We start from the raw sequence: 19,417 nt of genomic DNA on the forward strand, positions 1-19,417 counted from the left end.
CCATTCGTTAAATTTTAAATGGCCGCCTATTGTGAAGTGCAAAGTTCATTTTAGGAGATGGCGAACATTAAAATGTGAGAATATGTGCGTTCCTTAATGGGCTGTGTAGCAATAAAAATACTGGTTGCGATATGTGATGGTATCTCAACCCCTCATTTTTCCTAGACTTTTAATACAAGGACGTTCATAAAATCTTCCCAGAAATACGAAGAGGGTTATAGAGAACTTTTTAAGAAGCGACGCCGTGAAAAAAAGAGGTTCCCCGGTAACTCTGACACTGGACGGAAGGAAGGAGGGAGGCGCAGCGTTTGCAATGATGGCCGGCCGGTTGACGCGAGGCTTGGTTGGTGCACTTACGGTTGGGTTATCTTACAACTAATGGCCGCACTCTCTCGGCGGAAAATAATTATACCCATAATCGTCTCAGCGTCCACACGATCTCCTGATCGTCTCGAAAGAACAGGCAAATTCTCTCGTCCGAACGAGATATCAAAACAAACCGCTCAGTCGCTTCAGGGTACGATCATTCCGACTGCACCGTTGTCGTCACAGATGAACAATGTTTTAAGGAAAGTGTCATGCTGTTTCCGACGACTGCGAAGTGTTATGGGATTTGCGATTTCCCTCATTTATAAGAGTCTTGGCGCAACGTAGGTGTATTAGGAATGGAAGTGGCACAATAAGGGCGCTAAAAGCACGAAACGCTATGATAAGAAGGCAACAGATTTGAAGGGATTGCCACGCAGATACGACGAGTGCACAGCGAGGGCGCGTCAGGTAGGGCGGCGATAGTGAGCTCACTGGCATAAGAGAAGCCAAAATCAAAATGTACCTCTGGCTACACTGATAAGGATGAAGCACAGTGGAACGATGATGAAAGCGAGCACTGAAGGCGACATGATGTACAGAAGATTGACTGACAGGCGGTGACGGAACTGTGATAAGTTCAGACAAAGAATTTGACGAAGACAGCCACCAAAGCAGGTAATGGGCGACAACCCGTGCTCCCGCTCAAATACTGACATTACAAATTTATCCACGAGATGACAGGCGGTCAAAGCTCCGTCGATGTGGTCTCCTGTGGAGCGTTACCCCCTCCCCCCGCTCCCCATACCAGAAGGTAGGTAAATAAGGCAAAGAGCACCACGTCTCTTCCTTGCGGTGCCTTAAAAGGACAAGATGTATCTGATGCGGTGCAGGACATTTTCCGCAAGTAATAAGGAAATAAGTGACGTCTTGTATACCCGATGACTTATCCTCCGCGAGATATAAATAAGCGTGCGTCTATACATACGAAATAAATAATGTATAGCCCTCCCGCCGATAATTACACATTCATTACTGCCTAAGGCACACGATCCCCGCTGTCGAAATACCATTGGTTAAAAATTAAAGAGTGTGTGTACCATTCACCAGTACTTGCGCTCACGGCTACGCGATTCTATCGTACTTATGTAGATGAACAATCAACATTAATAGCAGCCGTATTAATGGCCTTTCACGAATGGATGAGAAATCTTTATATCAGACTGGCAGAGCCGGCGTTCGCTGGCTTGAAAAGAGAGTTTGTCAATAGAGGAAGAAGCCTCACTCATGCTTTCCTTGCGGCGGCGCGGGGGAGGGGGGCTGCCATCCGCTGCTTTCTTTTGCTTGCTATATATGTAACCGCCATCGATGTTGCTACAATAAATTATTTTGCATACGAAAGCATGTCTATTTCCATTCTTGAGTAGCGGATTCCTTTATAAAACTAGAATATAAAACGAGCTTATCGCGCTTATTAATGCCCAATTCCGACACCAATAAATGACCTTTGTAAGATTTCCAAACCCTGCGCGAAACTCGCCTTTCGGCATCGCCCATTCGCGGGCAAGCAAACGGATTGACAGGCCTACGGATGGCACCGATCCCGGTCAGGCGTGTGACCCTCGCGAGGACACCCTTGCACACAGGCCTTTTAGTCCCGCATTTTCCTTTCAAAGACACCTGCATATTAGTCTGCCAATGAGTCGGGAAAGACAGGGGGTGGAGGATATTGGAAAATAAAAGGGAATGGAGAACAGAGAACAAAGAGGGAAAGGAAAAGGGAAAGAAGAAGGGAAGAGGAAGAGGAGTAGGAGCAGGGAATATATCCTACGATAAGTTACAATTTACTGTCACAAAAGGCAGTCGTCGAGGCGTGTCGTGGTTAGCGAGAGATTAACTGCTTCTGCTCTCTCCAGCTGCAGAGATCCTGTACACACTAACACATACACACAACTCACAATCTTCAGCACAGCCACAGATACCGTATCACAGCTGTAAATCTTTCATTACTGTCCCACAATACAGGATAAATCATCGCTAACATTAGCTCCAGAGCGTTACTCCCCCAACTCCACCTAACTTCTTACACACACACACAAATACAAACAAACCCAAAAGCATGACAAATAAGGTCAGGATTAATGAGTGTCCGTAGTTACTCAGCAAATTCTTGAACATGTCTTGAGCGGCAGTCAAATGCAGCCAACCATTCAGTCATGCAATACTGTTACTGACGACCCAACAAGCAGAGAAGACATTAATCTACGGTGGCATAGCGTGCACCTTCGTATATACGAAATGCACGAAAAATACAGGCTGGCGCTGTGGATTTTATTAATGTGATAAGAAAAAAACTGGTTGCACTTCCGCGGTAATGATGATAACGTTCTGAGGCAGAATTATGTTTAGGAGTCACCCTTGCCACCGCTCCGAGCACCAGGCTTCCTCCTCTCGGTCAACCTACACTTTCGTCCAACCGTCTCGCTTCTCTTGCACCATCTAGAACAACGATAAATGACATTTCAGAGAGAGAGAGAGAGGGGGGGGGGCGGAGAGGGAGAGGGAGAGGGTGAGCGAAATACCAGAAAAATAAATCCCATATTGAAATTCGATGATTTATCCGCCATTCACATCTAGCATCACCATGTTGAATTCTTGGACTCGGGGTGCTAATCAAAGCGCCTGTGTGTTTGTCGAGATGTTTCATGGTTACCAACACCATCATTGCGAAGTAAACACGCGGCGGTTGAGTTTCAAGCAAAACAAGCTCGGAGACTGCTATTTAAACCGTTGCAAGTTCGCATGCGCTGCGACAAACGAACTGCATCTCTCCCTTTATTTCTAAATTTCTAAAACGCCGTCTTGTTCACTTGTCATGCATCTAATTTTGCTAATTACATAACCACCTGGCAATTAAAGTAAGGAGGAAGTGACTACCGCGGCACCAACTCGCAGAAGGTAATTATGCTTACACTTACCCTTTATGTTCACCCGTACTCTCGTGCGCAGCCTTGCCCGCCGTGGGTGGACCCGTGCACACAATAGGAAAGAACTACAGCTAGAACTGTGGTAAACATATGGTGCGTGTCAGCAGCCTATAGATTTATGAGCTCGGGTAATTGCCTATTTAGAATGTTACAGGAATATATCGCAATTTTCAACCGTATCCCCACCCCCTCCAGCCGCCACTAGCCACCCCCTACCCTGCCACAACATATTACGATTTAGTTGACACGGATCGCGGTGGGGCCGGGGCCGTCTGAGCGAAAGAACATCTCAGTTCACACAAGGTTATAAACCTCTAAGGGAAAGAAAACCCCGGGCAGCAATTTATTTCGTGAACTGGACAAACTTATTTCGAGTTGATTCTTTTTTTCTGAATGACCTTTTCTGAATAGAAATTCACACACAAACACCCACAACGGGAAAGCGAAGATAAAAACCATATTAGCGATGATACAAAACAAAAATGGAGGACACAGTCGGGATTGCAGAGTGGAACGCACTGCAAAACATGGCATACGAAGGAGAGAGCTTAAAACAACCCGTAGAAAACAATGCTAAGGGAAGTGGGCTTGAGACAATTGACAGGATAGAAGGTTCACAAAAGTTAAAATTACGTCCATTTCTCACCCACGACAGCAAATTGAAATAATGGCATGATAGTAATAAATATTATAATAACGATAATAGAGCAGAACCGGAAATACGATTCTGCTGACGTCATAAATGATAGGAACGAATAAGTGTAATTATTGTAACGTCAAATCACCTGGGAAAATCGCCTCTATGTAAAGGGTCAACACGACTGATTTCCGCGAATGTTTTGCCAGAATAATGGCCCTTACAGAACAATGAATAAGAACGAAAACATCCTCTAGAAAAAAAATATCCGCTTTACATGCAGTTAAATTACATGAGAGTGATCAGAGGAGGAACTTTTCTATGATGATAAAGGTAGAAAATGGTAGATGTAGAAAATAACATTGTCTGTAATGGAACGTGTGTGTACAACTAACTGTCTCTTAACTACTTCTGAACTTAATATCTCTAATACATCCACGAAAGTATCATACGGTTTTTAAAATGAATACTGTAATGCTAATTGTATTGCTAGCTTCCCTTTGACATAGAAAATTACGGTGCACGAATCTCCCAACCAGGAAGCTGCCTCGACTGCCAGAAAGGCGGGGAAACCGGGTTCCCATTGGTCGGCCGCGGTGAAATGGGGAAAGCCAGATGTATGCGCGCGCAGTGTGGTTAGGGTAATCACTAGGTCGCAGGAGACAATTGCCCGTCTGTGCTCATGTTTGGGAACCAATATGCGACTTTCTGAAGTACTTCTGGACGCTGCGTGATGGGGAATGCGAGTAATGCTTCTTACAAATTTCTATACGAAAGGAAGAGAAGCGAATGGTGCATGCGTCCACGCTCACGTCGAAAAAGCTGGAAAACTGTCATGATGCTGAATACTCCGCTTGAAGCTCAACGCTTGCTTTTAGAAACGGGGGATGATCTTAAAATATAAATTGTTGCCCCTGTAACCTTGGTCTAAATACAGACAGGCAGACAAATCATTAAATAAGAGTAAATGAGTGAGAAAGAGAGAACAAGAGAGGATTTCTTACGGCAAACTAATTTCCCAATTACGAGTATAAAAAAAGAACTGTGACATCAGTAAAAGCAACAGCAACTTCAGCTGGCCCCGGGACCTTTCCGTTGTGTTTGCGGGCGACGGCTAAACGGTGCCCTGCCTAACTGCCTTTGGGGTTAACCGCAGTCAAACGTTAATCATTGTTAATGCTCATAATTCCAAGAATTTATTTAAAAAGATTAGTGTAATTCGCGGCCCTTTATTGAATATAATTAATTCTTCTTAACAACGTAATGATCGCTAGTGTATATTTTCGACCGTAGGTAATATCTAAAACAGTTTACACCATTGCTATTGCAATAATTACTAATCAAAATCGTCATTTTCGTATCCCATTTCATGTCTGTCTGAACATCTGATAAATACTACTCCGCTAATATTGCAGACAATGAATCATATCAGCACACACATACAAAACGTTTAACGCTGGCAAAATTCAGACCACAATACCAGCATAACAAAGGCAACACAACACAACCGAGATGTAAAACTACGATTAAGACCAAGCGCTAATAACTCGAAGGAACCTCGATTTCTTCAAACTGAACGGTCCATTATCACTTCATTAATAACAAAGACCCAAGCTTTCTTCCGTCGGTGCATCGGGCGACACTATACATCGCTCCTCGTCATCTCCCAGCGGAAGTCCGGGAGATGACCGCGAACCAGCCGGGAGCCAGAGATGCATCGTCGCCACTGAAGGAAGGGAGACAAGGAACAGAGAGAGAAAAACAATAAGATGCATAAGGAGAGATGACATACCTGATGGATGAAATAAAGAAATTAAATAAAGAGATGAAATAAAGAGCGATGAAATAAATAGATGACATAAGGAGAGATGAAAGATGAATACAGAGGTCATACTTAAATAAAAGAAAGAGAACCTTCCTGAACGAGGAGAAAAAAAAAAAAAAAAGACGAAAAGAATAAATAAAAGCGAAACCTTCTTGAATAAAAGAAACGAAAAAGAAGCCATGTAAAGATGGCATTAGGCGACGGTGAATAAATTTATGTATGTCGTCGCTCTCTCCTTGTATCTGATCATCTCCGGTTATACAAGACAAGGAGGAGGAAGAATTACGGCTAAAATCCGCCTCGGGTTGGAAGCTACTAAAAGTCAGTGTAAGAATAAGCTTTTTGATAGAGAAAAGCACTTTAAAAACCCGCTTCGTTCTAGTGTGTGTTGAAGAATTTGTTCCGGCCTCTCTCGAAGGACCGTGCAAGAAAAAGGTCTTGAAGAAGTACTCAGGAAAAAAAAAGTTCATCAATAAAGGCATAAACTGTATAAAGAGGAGCCCAAACAAACGCAAACGCATCCCTTAAAAAAACAACAACTACAAAACAGTTCTTTGAAAAATACGAAACTCTACAATTTGACATTCATGAAAGTAAAATCTCCCGTTTCTCTATTTTTCTCTCTCATTCTTTCTCTTCTCTTCTATTCCAAGTTAAAGGCAGTGATAACACATGAAAAGGAAATAAAATAAGAAAGCTCGCGCAGTCCCCCGGTACATAAAAACACAACATTTAAAATTCAAGGATTTAGGAGAAGTGGGAGCAGTGATCTAGAATTGATTGTAGAAAATGTTCGCTATCAATCTTTTACGCTCAGGTTTAGCCCCCGCGTCATTCAGATACATATTTAATATAACTGTTTTCAGGGACCAGGAGGAGGAGGAGGAGGAGGAGGAGGAGGAGGAGGAGGAGGAGGAGGAGGAAAAGGAGGAGGAGGAGGAACAGGAGGAGGAGGGGGGAAAGGAGGAGGAGGAGGAAAAGGAGGAGGAGGGGGGAAAGGAGGAGGAGGAAGAAAATGAGGAGGAGGAAAATGAGGAAGAGGAAAATGAGGAAGAGGAAAATGAGGGTGAGGAAAAGGAGGAAGGAGGAGGAGGAGAGGGAAAAGGAAGAAGAGAAAAGCAGTGGTGGAGGAAGTGAAGACACGTAAGAGGAAGAATGAAGAAAAAGAAGAAAAGGCCAGAGAAGGCAGAGAGGAGGAGGAAGTGGAAGGAGCTAAGGAAGAGGAAGAAGGGAAGTATAACTGGAGTTAAATAAGGACGGAGAAGGAACGTTGACGCCGATAAAGGAGAGGAAAGGGCAAAGGCGGAGAGGAGAGAGTTTTTGTGTAGTTCTCGTTATGTTTGTATTGCATTTTTTTCGTCAACCTTTAAGGATGAAAACTCCTTGGATGCATTCACGCATATTTTTCTTCTGCTCTTTCTATTCCTCTCTCTCATTCTTTCCATCGTCCCTTCCGTCTCCCCCCCTCTCTCTCTCTCACTTTTTCCCTTTTCCTCTTCCTCTCTTCCTCCCTTTTTCTCCTTCTCTTTCTCTCCCTCTCACGCTCTCTCTCTTTACTCTCCCTCGCTCTCCCATCTGTCTCCGCGTTCAAGTGCCGCCGACCAATAAGCAAAATCATGCTTCACGCGAAACGTCATGCCGAATCCTCCCGAAACCAAAGAACCGGACGAGTTTCGGCAAATTCATTCATTTTTGCAACCTCCGTCACCAGCGCTGGCTCCATCTTGCAAAGCCCCGGAGTAAGATATTTCTGGCCGGCCGTGGCTGTCCGTGGGGATGAGACAGGGGCTTACGGAATGACGGCCGTACACAGTACACATAGACGTATACACATAAAGCCGGCGGCGCGGGAAATAAAATGTAACCATTAATTATTACGACAGGCCGTCAATCGAAGCGGATAACACATAGATCATCGTACGGCACAATTGTAATACGAAAATAATGTGACCAGGTCCACTTTTAATAATCATGGCCGGAGGGAAGTACCATTAATTTTTATTGTGTCTAATTACATATTTCTGGAAAATCGTTTGGCAACACTCAATTGGGCTGGCGGCGGACAAAACCCAGCCTTCCGTAGGGTTCACTCAAGGGGCAAAATTCCTAGCCAACGGAGGTACGGTTGCCGCACGATGCTAATCAGAATAAATTTTATACTTTTAGGAATTTTGAAAGTTATGGTTCGACATAACGATAAAAGTGAAATCCTTGCATAATGGCCTCAATGCTGGCAAAAACGTATATAGCCCCAGACACTGCTTATGATATTAGCAACTTCAGCGGTGGGATGGGAAATACTGAGGGAAAACGACTTACAGTAAACTGAAGGAGATAGGCAAAAGGCAGTTGCGGGATGGGGAGGGGAGGGAGCGCAGGGGGGGAGGGAGTTAATAATAATGAAAACAGTCGGTGAAATTATCGGGCTTAGCGGAGGCGGTGGCGGGGTCTGGCTTCCGGTCTGACATATATTTATTACTTCTTTATATTGAATTTTGTTCTACGGCGCATCTGCAGTTGCACACGTGCGGCGGAACAAGGGATTCTGACAGCGTGTGCCCGATGGCTGATTCCGATTTATTAATAAAAGAACAAAGGTATGGGCGAACCCCTGCACACGCGAGCGACTAATAACTCAACAGATTTTACGTAACGACTTAACAATAATAACTGTCGATTCTGGATTAAAATTTCCGGTCATTAACTTTCGAATCTGCCTAAGTGATACGGAACATCGTGCTTGTAATCTTGGAATTTATTTCAAGTGGCAGACACGCGCCATTCCTGGAGCGACGCCCATCGCGGGGAATCTTGGGGCGGCCGAGCGCCTCGCCGCCCGGTCGCACGTCGCTTCATTGCGCCAGCTCCCCCGCCCACTGGAGAATCGAATCCATCTTATTTCGTGCTAATTATACGTCAGTTGGAAGATTATTAAAATTATTGATGATACTGGTGGCTTCTTACTATCAAATCCCCTCGTACCTTCTTGTTCGTTCCCTTTCCTTTCCTTCTTTCCTTCGCTCCGAGACCCGCCGGCGCTCGCCACGAAACTGCGGCCGGAGCATCTTGCGTTTCATAAACCCCTTTAACCTCCTGCTCTCACCGCACGCCCGGAATGACTTCTCACTCTCCGCGGTGAACCCAACGCCTCCTAGCAGCGACGCAGACGCCCCTACCATACCCACCCACTTGCACAACACACCATGCTCACCGGAATCTACTATACCTACTTAAAATACCATTCATCCACGTCAGCACACTTTGATCACCAGCCGCAACATTTCAAAACCCTTCCTCGTCGGGGCAGCATCTGAACTTCCTTAGGGATATCTTCCGCTCTTCGCCAAATCTACCGCGACGGAGAGGAGGGCGAGTATGCCAGTGCTTCCCTCCCTCCTCACAGGAACACACTCACGCAAACCTTTCATTCCCTACAACACAGTGGACTCCCCCGCCCCCGCGCCCCTCCCCCCGAGGGCGAGCGCCGGCACCCGCAGTGTAACTCCGTCTTGGGTGAGGCGGGAGGTTGTAACTGTAGCCATACCATTCCGTGCGGTCGTCCTAATATTCCATAAACGATAATGACTCCAACTTTTAGGCCGCTAACGACCGCCCCGTTTTTAATATAAACCCAAATAATGGTCGACTCGGTAAATTCTAGAAATAAACCGGCATTAACGAGGGTGGTGTCCGATTGCATGCGCGGCGCTGCGTGGCTCTGGCCTCGCTCCCGACACCCGCAAACCACCAAGCTCAAAGTAATATGAATAAAATTTGAAGGAACAAGGGTAGCATAGAGAGATAAATATCTTTATGGCTCGGATCTGAATAGAGGAAGTACGGGGGTGGGGGGAGGGGGAGGCAAAACCAGAAACGAATAAAATTAATAAAAATTGCCTGGGCTACGAAACTCGGAGGATCATAGCTAAATATATAACGTTACTCAATCTCCAAGATTAAATTATGTGCCTGCAAAACCCATCCGATTTATAATGAAATGCAGATGAGAAAATATCATTGCAATGCAACATTTGGAGAACAACAAAGCGCCTATAATTTCTGCGGACAAACTTGTAAAACCCAGACGAAGGCTTTAAGTACAGCATAAAACTAGGGTTTGTATCACGGATCTGAAAAGGGATATGAATGATTATGAATATGAATACGAATATGAAGGACGCCACCTTATTATGAATATGAATTCACTTCCCAGAATTGCTCACGAACCTAAAAAAACTCCGTCAAGGGAAAAATGTTTACGACCACATAAAGGGGGTTTATGTTGTAGGGTATTTTAATACGCTCAGGCAGGGCGGCGGCCAGGCGGGCTACCCTGCCTGCTGCCTTTCTGCTGCACACTGCCTCCTCACGCCCGCTCGCCCGCTTGTCTCCCTCGCTGCTGTACGCCCACTCGCTCGCGCCCTCCACGCCCGCACACCTGTCCACGTCTGGCCATCGCCGCCGCGCACCCACGCACTCCCCTGAGCCTCTCACGCCCACTGCTCTCAGCTTCCCCGCTCCGAAAGCCGCTTCCACTTACACAAAATTGGAACACCTTTTATGATACACGGTGATTCTGGGCGAAACCCACTGCCATGCATACACTCTTCCCATTACCTACACCTAAAATAAAAAAAAAACCCTACACTCCGGCCATTAACCAGCCTGCGCCCACGCCCTGAGCTTCGCGTCATACCTCCTGTTGCACACCTGTCATTCGTGCTGTAAGCTCTGGCACTTGCGTCTCACATTACACTTTTACGCTTATGGCACTCGGCCCTGCCTTGCCTTCTGCACGCCCTTGCACGCGACGCCACCAAACAATCCGTTCTCTCACTCGGATTAATTATCTTTCTCTTTCTCTTTCTCATTCTTTCTCTCTCTCTCTCTCTCTCTCTCTCTCTCTCTCTCTCTCTCTCTCTCTCTCTCTCTCTCTCTCTCTCTCTCTCTCTCTCTCTCTCTCTCTCTCTCTCTCTCAACCTGTCGCCAAAAGACGATCCCGCCGCAACGGCATCTTTAACCTTTACACCGCCTACAAAATCTGCATCAAACCAAACTTTCCCCAATGGCCCAATTAAATATCTTACATAAATCTGGTAACACTGGGAGGCAGGGAGGGAGGGAGAGAAAGGAGAGAGAAAGGCGCCGAGGACAGGAAGGGAAAGGAGAACGAGGGAGGGAGGGACGGGGAGACGGGCGGGCCGATGCGCGCCATACACCCAAACAACCAATTTCCAATCCGCTGCTGGAAATAGGCGGGTTTGCAATATTGCTTCCATATGATAATGGTCCAATGCGCCGATAGAATACGAATGTCCATAATGTCGGCCGGTCTCAGAGCTAAGCTGGCCACACGATATATAAAATACTGCTTGATATTTAAATTTCCTCAGCGTCCGTGGGAACGCTGCATACTATAAACGCTTGAATTTTTGAGACTAAGATTCTACATAACAGACTCGAAAGGCCATCGCCAAGAAAACCCATGTCTCTTCCCTTCCCCCTTTTCACCCCTACCCCTTCCCCTTCCCCTAATCCTGACCCCGGCCCGCCCTCGCGACTCCCTTGCTAGGGAAGCGGAGAAAGAGGCCTTGCATGCCAGCGAGCCCTAGGCCAGTGGATTTCGGATTCCTATTATATCATAAAATAAGTCATATCATGTGATATATTATATGCTATCATATATCGTATTGCACCATATAAATTATCACACATCATATTACATACATATAAGTATGTTGTAAATACAGTTATTTTATGTCCTTTTCCTTTTCTCTTCCATAAATTGAACGCTGCTGAACATCCACTGAACTACTGGAAATTTACTAGACTGACGTTTCTTAGAAGTGCCTACTCACGCATCTAAATGAATGAATGAATGGATGATTTATTTAATCATTCAATTCACACACATCACTAAACAAACAAACTAATATTCGTCTATCTATATGAAATTAAACCTGATCAAATATTAAAAAAGAAAAAGAAAATAGATATAAACATTTGGAAATGGCCTCCTACATGCTGTCCTGAATGGCTGCAAGTGCACCCCCCCCCCTCCCAGCCTCCCCCATTCACCTTGTCCAAGTCCATTGAAAGAAATTTTATCGTTCCATATAGTCCACACTAATGTTAAATGCGGTCAACAATTACAGCTGAATTTCCTACAAGCTCTTTCTTTAAATTTTTATAATAACTTCTTCGGCCGAAAAAAGCAGCGGCGCCTCGGCAGGGCGAGATTAACATAGAAAACTCCTTAAACTAATCAACGAGCGCCAAAAATAGAAGGAGTGTATTTAGCACGAACAAAAATGGGAAAGGGCGTAAAATCTGCCATAAATGAAGGCAATATGGTCTGGCCACACTTGAATACTTCCAGTTAAGTACATTCTCAGGTCATATAAAAGCTTCAAAACATCACATCTCCAGTGCCAGGCAGTGAGTCTCACCCTTAGCCCAAGGGGGGATAAGGTCCGTTTCTCTGTGCGCATCAGCATACACCTGCAGAGAGGTTCTATATGGCTATTCATATAATAAGCCATGATTATGCAATTTAGACGATCAAGCAAGTCGGTCTACAGAAAATGCATGCAATTGAGGAGAATTTCTCTTGAAAGCCAATAGCGACACTGATTATTTATATCAGGGTCAGGACTACACGCATTTGCCGGATCAAAGGCAATGATTCAATTTCCTCGGAGGGGAATTTGCACAAGTGTTCCGATCTACTTGTCAATACAAAGCATCAATAACAAAGCACAGACAAGCCTTTTGAGCAAATATTAAGGACGAATTCTCTTCGCTCAACTTTATAAAATAAAATTAGTTTCTTGCGGGCAAGGGAAGAAAGCAGCCCCCAGAGTTACGTTCACGACGCCGCTCGCCTCCCCGCCACCGCCGACGGCCCTCCTCGGCGATCTTGTGCTACAGTGACGCGAGTCTCGCGCCCGCCGCCCACTCCACGGCCCGCCCGCCCGAGCCAATCAACCTATCAATCATTCCACAACTCGTTTCCAACATGCACACAGCCGATACTTTCAGTTTTGTTCAGATTGTTCGTTGCGCGTTTCGCATGCTCTTTATTGCCACGTAGCCATTAAGTGTGCCCAGGAAAGAAACACCGGCTATGTGCCCCTTCTTAGCACACTACGCACAGGCACGCACACGCACGTACCCTAACACACCTACACGCCGAGTTCGAGCAGTAATGATATGCGTAGAGGAAGTGCCGGCTGTACCCCAACTGGTACGATTTGCCTGCATGCACCCCCGCCCCTACCCGGCCCCCCGCCAATCTCACGCGACTCCGGGCATCATCCGGGGTCGCGCTACCTGTAATCACAGCCATTATAAAATATATAACTCTTATTGTCTGGCGATAGTCTTCGATAAGGGAAGAAATCCTAAGACCCGAAACCTGTATAAATTACATGCTGCGAGAAACTGTATCTCAGTGTTGGAGGACTTGGCCATCATCCTGCTCTTACTACCTGCTGCGACTCTTCCCCGGAATTCTATTATGACCTTCATTCTCGTCGTGGTTATTGATTCCTATCATTATTCCTTATTACTATCCTAAATTAATATCTTAAATTGATATCTTTATGCCCTCCTCTTCCACTTGCGGGACGGAATGAGCTTCGCCCGCGTAGGATGTCAATGGCGGGCGGTCCAACTCCCAAAAGCATACCCTTCGAGTCCGCAAGATTTCGGCAGCCCGCTTTCCCTTCGGCGCGACTCTCTCGGAGAAGCTATCGGGCCACGACCTGTCCGTCTGGTGATGGGAAGAGGGAGGGAAAGGGATAGAGAAAGAGAAACGAGGAGAGGGTGGGAGTTAGAGATCATGAAGAAAAAGAGAAAGGGATCAAGGGGAGAACGAGGAAGAGGAAGTGGGAGGGAAGGGGTGAGGGAGAGGGAAGGAGAGGAAGAGAGAGGGGGTAGGGAGTAGAGGACATGAGAGAGAGAGAGGAAGGAGGAAAGGGGAGAGAGGAAGAGGGAGAGGAGAGGGAGAGAGAGGAGAGGAGGGAGGGAGAGAGGAGGAGAGAGGAGGGGAGGAGAGGGAGGAGAGAGGAGAGAGGGAGGAGGGAGAGGGGAGAGAGAGAGGGAGAGGGAGAGAGGGAGAGAGAGAGGAGAGGGAGAGGGGAGGAGGGAGAGGGAGAGAGGGAGGAGGAGGAGGAGAGAGGGAGAGAGGAGAGAGGGGAGAGAGGAGAGAGAGAGGAGGGAGAGGAGAGGAGAGAGGAGAGGGAGGAGAGAGAGAGAGAGGAGAGGGAGAGGGAGGGGGAGAGAGAGAGAGAGGGAGGGGGGGGAGAGGAGAGGGGGGAGGAGGGGAGAGAGAGAGAGAGAGGGAGAGAGGGGAGAGGAGAGGAGAGGAGGGAGAGAGAGAGGAGGGAGAGAGGGAGAGGGGAGGGAGAGAGGGAGAGGGAGAGAGGGAGAGAGGGAGAGAGGGAGAGAGGGAGAGAGAGGGAGAGAGAGAGAGGGAGAGGGAGAGGGAGAGGGAGAGGGAGAGGGGGAGAGGGAGAGGGGGAGGGGGAGAGAGAGAGAGAGAGAGAGAGAGAGAGAGAGAGAGAGAGAGAGAGAGAGAGAGAGAGAGAGAGAGAGAGAGAGAGAGAGAGAGAGAGGGGGGGGGAGGGGGGAGGGAGGGGAGAGGGAGAGGGAGAGGGAGGGAGGGAGGGAGGGAGGGAATGAGAGAGAGAGAGAGAGAGAGAGAGAGAGAGAGAGAGAGAGAGAGAGAGAGAGAGAGAGAGAGAGAGAGAGAGAGAGAGAGAGAGAGAGAGAGAGAAAGAGAGAGAGTTTAGGGCATCTGTGTGTATGTCTGTGTGTTCGCGCTTGTGTATGTTTATCTGACGGCAGCACAGATGATACGTGTGCGGGTGTGCGTGTATGTGCGGTTGACACGGCGGCCACCGCTCGCCCGGGCTACCACACCCCCCACTTGAGCTGAGGCTATCAAAGTTGCTCAGTCACAGTATTTGCCGCCGTGGAATTTTAATATCTGTCCGTATTTGGGATTGTAGGCGATAATCTGGATCCCCTGGCACTGTGGATCACGGGACGACATTCGTAAAGATGGCAATAACTCTCTTAATGGCTTAGTTTTATTGAATAATTCTTTACTTTGCATGAGTATCGCCCCGGGCATTCGCCGCTCTGTGTCCCGGCTTGTATAACGACGCTTGCGCCGTGTCCTTCCGAGGATAAATAAGGGGAGAAAAAGGGTGAAAACGACCGAATCCGATAATGGAAATTAATCCCAGCAAGTGTGCTACATTTGCGTCGTCCTCGTCCGGCCTAACTTTCTGAAAATATAATGTCTTAGGCGATACAACGATACAGACTACGGACGAAAATAAGAACAAGGAAAACCGCCACTACCGCGCTGGACGTAACACGCGTACGAAGGGCAGAGCAAGAGAAGCTCCAGAAATGTCCCCGTCCAAAGAAAACGTGTAACTTGACAATCTCCGCCAGGCGACCGTCTAGAGGGAGGGAGGTTTATGTCATGGAGATGCGCCATTTTTGTTTTATAACCTACACTTATTGGTATAATTAGACGCCGAAATGTGAATGTCTGGAGCCTTATAAGAGCGGTATTTAGTGCCCGCGTCACGACAAGCCATGTCTGCCGCTTTTGTCTTTTCTCTTAATGTGATTGTTCTCTCTTTCCGAGTTTTTCTTTTTGTTTTTATTCCTTTATCTGTTTTATTATTCGTTTTTGTCCTTCTGTGTAGGTAGTCTTTTTATTTCTCCCTTCCTTTCTTTTTTTCGTATGTCCTCTCTTTATGTCTCATACTCCATCTCACTCTCACTTTCCCCCTCTCTCTCTCTCTCTCTCTCTCTCTCTCTCTCTCTCTCTCTCTCTCTCTCTCTCTCTCTCTCTCTCTCTCTCTCTCTCTCTCTCTCTCTCTCTCTCTCTCTCTCTCTCTCTCTCTCCATCCCCAGCCGATTATCACTTTAACCTCACCCTCGGAACACCGCTAGGCCTAAACTCCCGCCCTCAGCGACTTACCTTCAGACGTGTTGCAGCACCAAGATTTTGTTTTCTTGTCTCACACATAGAGGCGGCCTCCGTGCTGGCTGGCCGGACCCGCTGCTTATCTCCGCCTTGACTGACAGACAACTACGGCAGCAGCCACTGATCTGTTTTGTGAGGCTGACGGATCCAGTCAAAATACTCACTACAGGCAGGGGCTCATCCCTGTATATACTGTTTGTATATATTTATTGATTTGGGTCATGTGGAATTTGCATATGAATATTCTGTGATCGCGGATCATAATGCCGATGCATGCTCTGGCGTATTGAATGTTTTCCTGGCCTGCCAATTTTCTAGAAATCCCTCAATGAATTATGCAAATAATTTTCTTTTATCTTTTGAATCGACACGACAAGACTGAAGTGCAGAAATAACTCCCAAATTCACAGGGAAGTGAAATTCAAGTGCTTTTTATTCATAAACAGGGCTAATAATTCGTATATATATCACACAGAGGAATTTGAAACAGGAATTGTCCGTTCATGTAATCAACGCTACAATGACCATGGTTAAAAAAAGGCATTTTAGCTTGAGAAAAAAGCTTTTATTTACATCTTACATTCAGTCTAGCTTACACAAATCATCCGGGCTTCAGTAAAAGCTAAAAAATACTCTGTAGAAATATGGAATAATCGTCGCGAACAAACAATCCCTCATGAAGGCTATCATCCAGCGCGAACGTTAGGCAAACGAAACTAATTTTGTTAGCTTTAGATTTTTTCCACTACAATACCTGCCATTCTAACTGAAAAATCCAAACGCTAAAAATACAGTAAGCAATGTAAACGGCTAGACAAAATTAAAATAAAAAAAGAAAAAGAAAATAAAATTTGGCATACAGTATCACATTCCTTTGTAAGTTATCACAAATGAGTTAGGGGAACCATTTGGCCATATGACAGGTAGATGAACCAGGTAACAAGTCCAGCCTTTTTACCTGGCCATCGTCCAGTCCTTCACCTTTCTCTACCCAGTGGGTTACGTCATCACACTTGCTTACTTGACGTCCCGCGTCGCCCAGGGTGGAAGTCGAGGCGATGATCATATAACAGATAAATAACTCTTAAAAGTGTCGCTCTTGGGTTAGCTTATTAAGTTTCCACTCTGGGATAAAGGACGTGTCTTGAGCAGTTTGCTTCCTTGCGACGTCTGTGTCTCTCTTTCCGTCGTCTCAGTTGCAATGGAAAATAAGAAAAAAAAGGGCTTCTGTGTTGCGTTTTGTTAGTTACACATGTTATCTATCATCAACTGTCAGTGTCTTTGTACTAACATGAGTAAACTTAATGTTAATGTATCGCAGAAGCTATATAATTCATTAATTACACAAAGAAGACATTCCCGATCAAATGTAAAGCAATAATTAAGAAGAACAAAATAAAAGCCTACATTTACAACCGCGTAATTCAAAAGTAGTCAAATAAGCATTGAAATCCTGAAATAAATAACCACTACAAGATCAGTATTTAACTACAACAATAAAAACTTCTTTGAAATGAGAAAAAGAAAACTCGCTTTTATATCAAATCACAACACTAAAAGTCTGAGCAACAGCATATCACAGGGTTTATCATAATCTACATGTATAGTATATGGTTAGTACATCATAGATCAATGATATGCAACATAGACGCAGCATTATTCAAGCATTTCGAATTCCAGTTTCATCACAATACAACTTCCATACAGCAGAAGCTGTATCTGTCGTCGTCGTTTATCTCGGGTTGCTCTTGGGCTCCTCCTCCTGCGCCAGCGACAGGCCTCCTGGAGGCGCTGCCGTTTCGAGTCCGGTCGCTCGCTTAGGGTCTTCGTTCTCCCGTTGTTAGGGCTCGTCTACTTCACCTTTCTCCCCTTCACTCCAACCTATCGCCCATTGCCCGTTATCTCCTCCTTACGTCAATTAATGACATCTGTCAGAGTGCGGTTGTAAGACCATTAAATCGCCTTAATCATCATTATCATGACAACTTTCAAACGTAGTTTAGAATCTCCCCGCGTTCGGAATCCCGGTCACGTCGTGGGTCGCAGCGCCATCTATCGCTGAAGAAAGCCAGAGAGTGAATCTCTACATTGAAAACATTAATAGGGAATGGGTGATAGGATCCACATCCGCTGTTGTGGTTCTTTCAACCCCCAACTTTATGGTGCAAAAACTTAATGGTGCACAAGAAAGATAAAATCAATCCACGGCGACCGACCAGTGAGCCGAAGCTGTTGTTAAAATATGTATTACGACAGGAAAAAAGAAAAAGAAAAAAACAACCACCATGCAGACCCCCACCGGATTTTATGGCATTCGGCGGATTTCGCGCACACAAAATAAGTGGTGTTGCGGTGGATCCGGAGACGGTTGGGCTGCAATTCCGCGAGATTGAGAGTAAAGTCGTGTTATTACATTTGAGGCTCTTCGCTCCAGACCTCCTCTTTATCACAGTGCTCCCCGAGACGCAGGGAATCATCTCCCCTTCGGATCTGGGGATATTTATTCCGAGGAGGATAACACGGCCTATCCACGCGACAGGTAGGCAAAACTCCCAACTTACTTACTTATTTACTTACTGGACATGTTTTGAGTAGAAGGCGGATCCGAGTCTCTCGGGGAAACGAACGGAATCGGTTTTCCGCGAGCCGTCATGGCGCCTGACGTAGAAATCGCATCCGAGAGGGAGCTGTTTGGAGGACTTTTAATGAGGTACGAGATTCCGCGTGCTTGCGTAGAAGAAGGATTGGTTAATTCGCGGAAGATATTTCAGCATTTTCAATAATGGCGCTGAGATCCCCGGCCGCGACACGAGATACCTTAGCAATACTCTGTTTACATGCCTGGAATCTCTCCAAGACAAGACGGTCCCGACTTCAACCTCTTAGTCTCTGACATCGAATCGTTTACATCAACACATCAACCTGTTAATGTCATTCAGTCGAATATTTATCATAAAGACTGCTTCTCTCGGAGAGAAAAAATGTTTAATTCATATCAAGAGTTCGTTTGATCTTGGCAAGTACAAAATGGCGGCCGGCGCAAGGTATCTCCTTCAGCGGTCACGGAGCGGCCAGACCTGCGGCCGCTTTTGATAGCGAGGCGGCAATCTACGGAGGGGGCGGCGTGGAATGCGGCTGGGCGAAGGGGCGGGCGGACGGGGCCTTATATCATCAAGTTGGTCTAATGTATGCACAGTCAGAGATATTTCCTGACAGGGGGACTGGTAGTACAGCATTGTCACTGCAGCTGCCCCGACCGCCCGGCAAAAACGAGTCAAACTACACTCCGACTAATTAGAATTTTTGATATATAAACCAGCCCACGGAGAACAAAGCTGCTTCATCTGCGGACCTCACAAGATTTGTTAAAAATTTAGTGCTCAATGACGCTGTTGGCTCTTTGGCGGACGCGCTGGACAAGGAGGATGGCGCCAGGACTCGCTGTGCCGGCTGCGGAGGGGCTGTGCCTCCTCTGTGTTATTTTGAAGATGAATTAAAAGAATGCAGCTTATGACCTTAACCATGAAAATGCACAAGTGCAGAAAGCCTGCTGCATCTTTCTTGTCTTCTAAAGGCAGCAGCAGGCATTCCTTACACCTTCTGCACGGTGTATTGCAACCACTAACGAACATTCCTTCAATTTCAGAGGA

General features: G+C 46.1%; 1 protein-coding gene across 9 annotated transcripts in view; it reads right to left on the minus strand.

The window, feature by feature from the left end:
* LOC125030521 (muscle M-line assembly protein unc-89-like) overlaps positions 1–19,417 on the minus strand; it is a 344,127-nt gene that overhangs the window by 12,039 nt on the left and 312,671 nt on the right. For 4 of the 9 annotated variants that reach the window (XM_047620595.1, XM_047620594.1, XM_047620593.1 and 1 more), the window contains one exon: positions 16,311–19,417. This exon is cut by the window's right edge and continues 1,913 nt beyond it. The exons of the other annotated variants lie outside the window; for them this stretch is intronic. The gene's annotated coding sequence lies outside the window, so the exon portion shown is untranslated. Of the gene's footprint in view, positions 1–16,310 lie in introns of those variants that run through there. 9 annotated transcript variants of the gene reach the window in all.

Source organism: Penaeus chinensis, chromosome 11, assembly GCF_019202785.1.
Source record: "Penaeus chinensis breed Huanghai No. 1 chromosome 11, ASM1920278v2, whole genome shotgun sequence".
Lineage (NCBI taxonomy): Eukaryota > Metazoa > Arthropoda > Malacostraca > Decapoda > Penaeidae > Penaeus > Penaeus chinensis.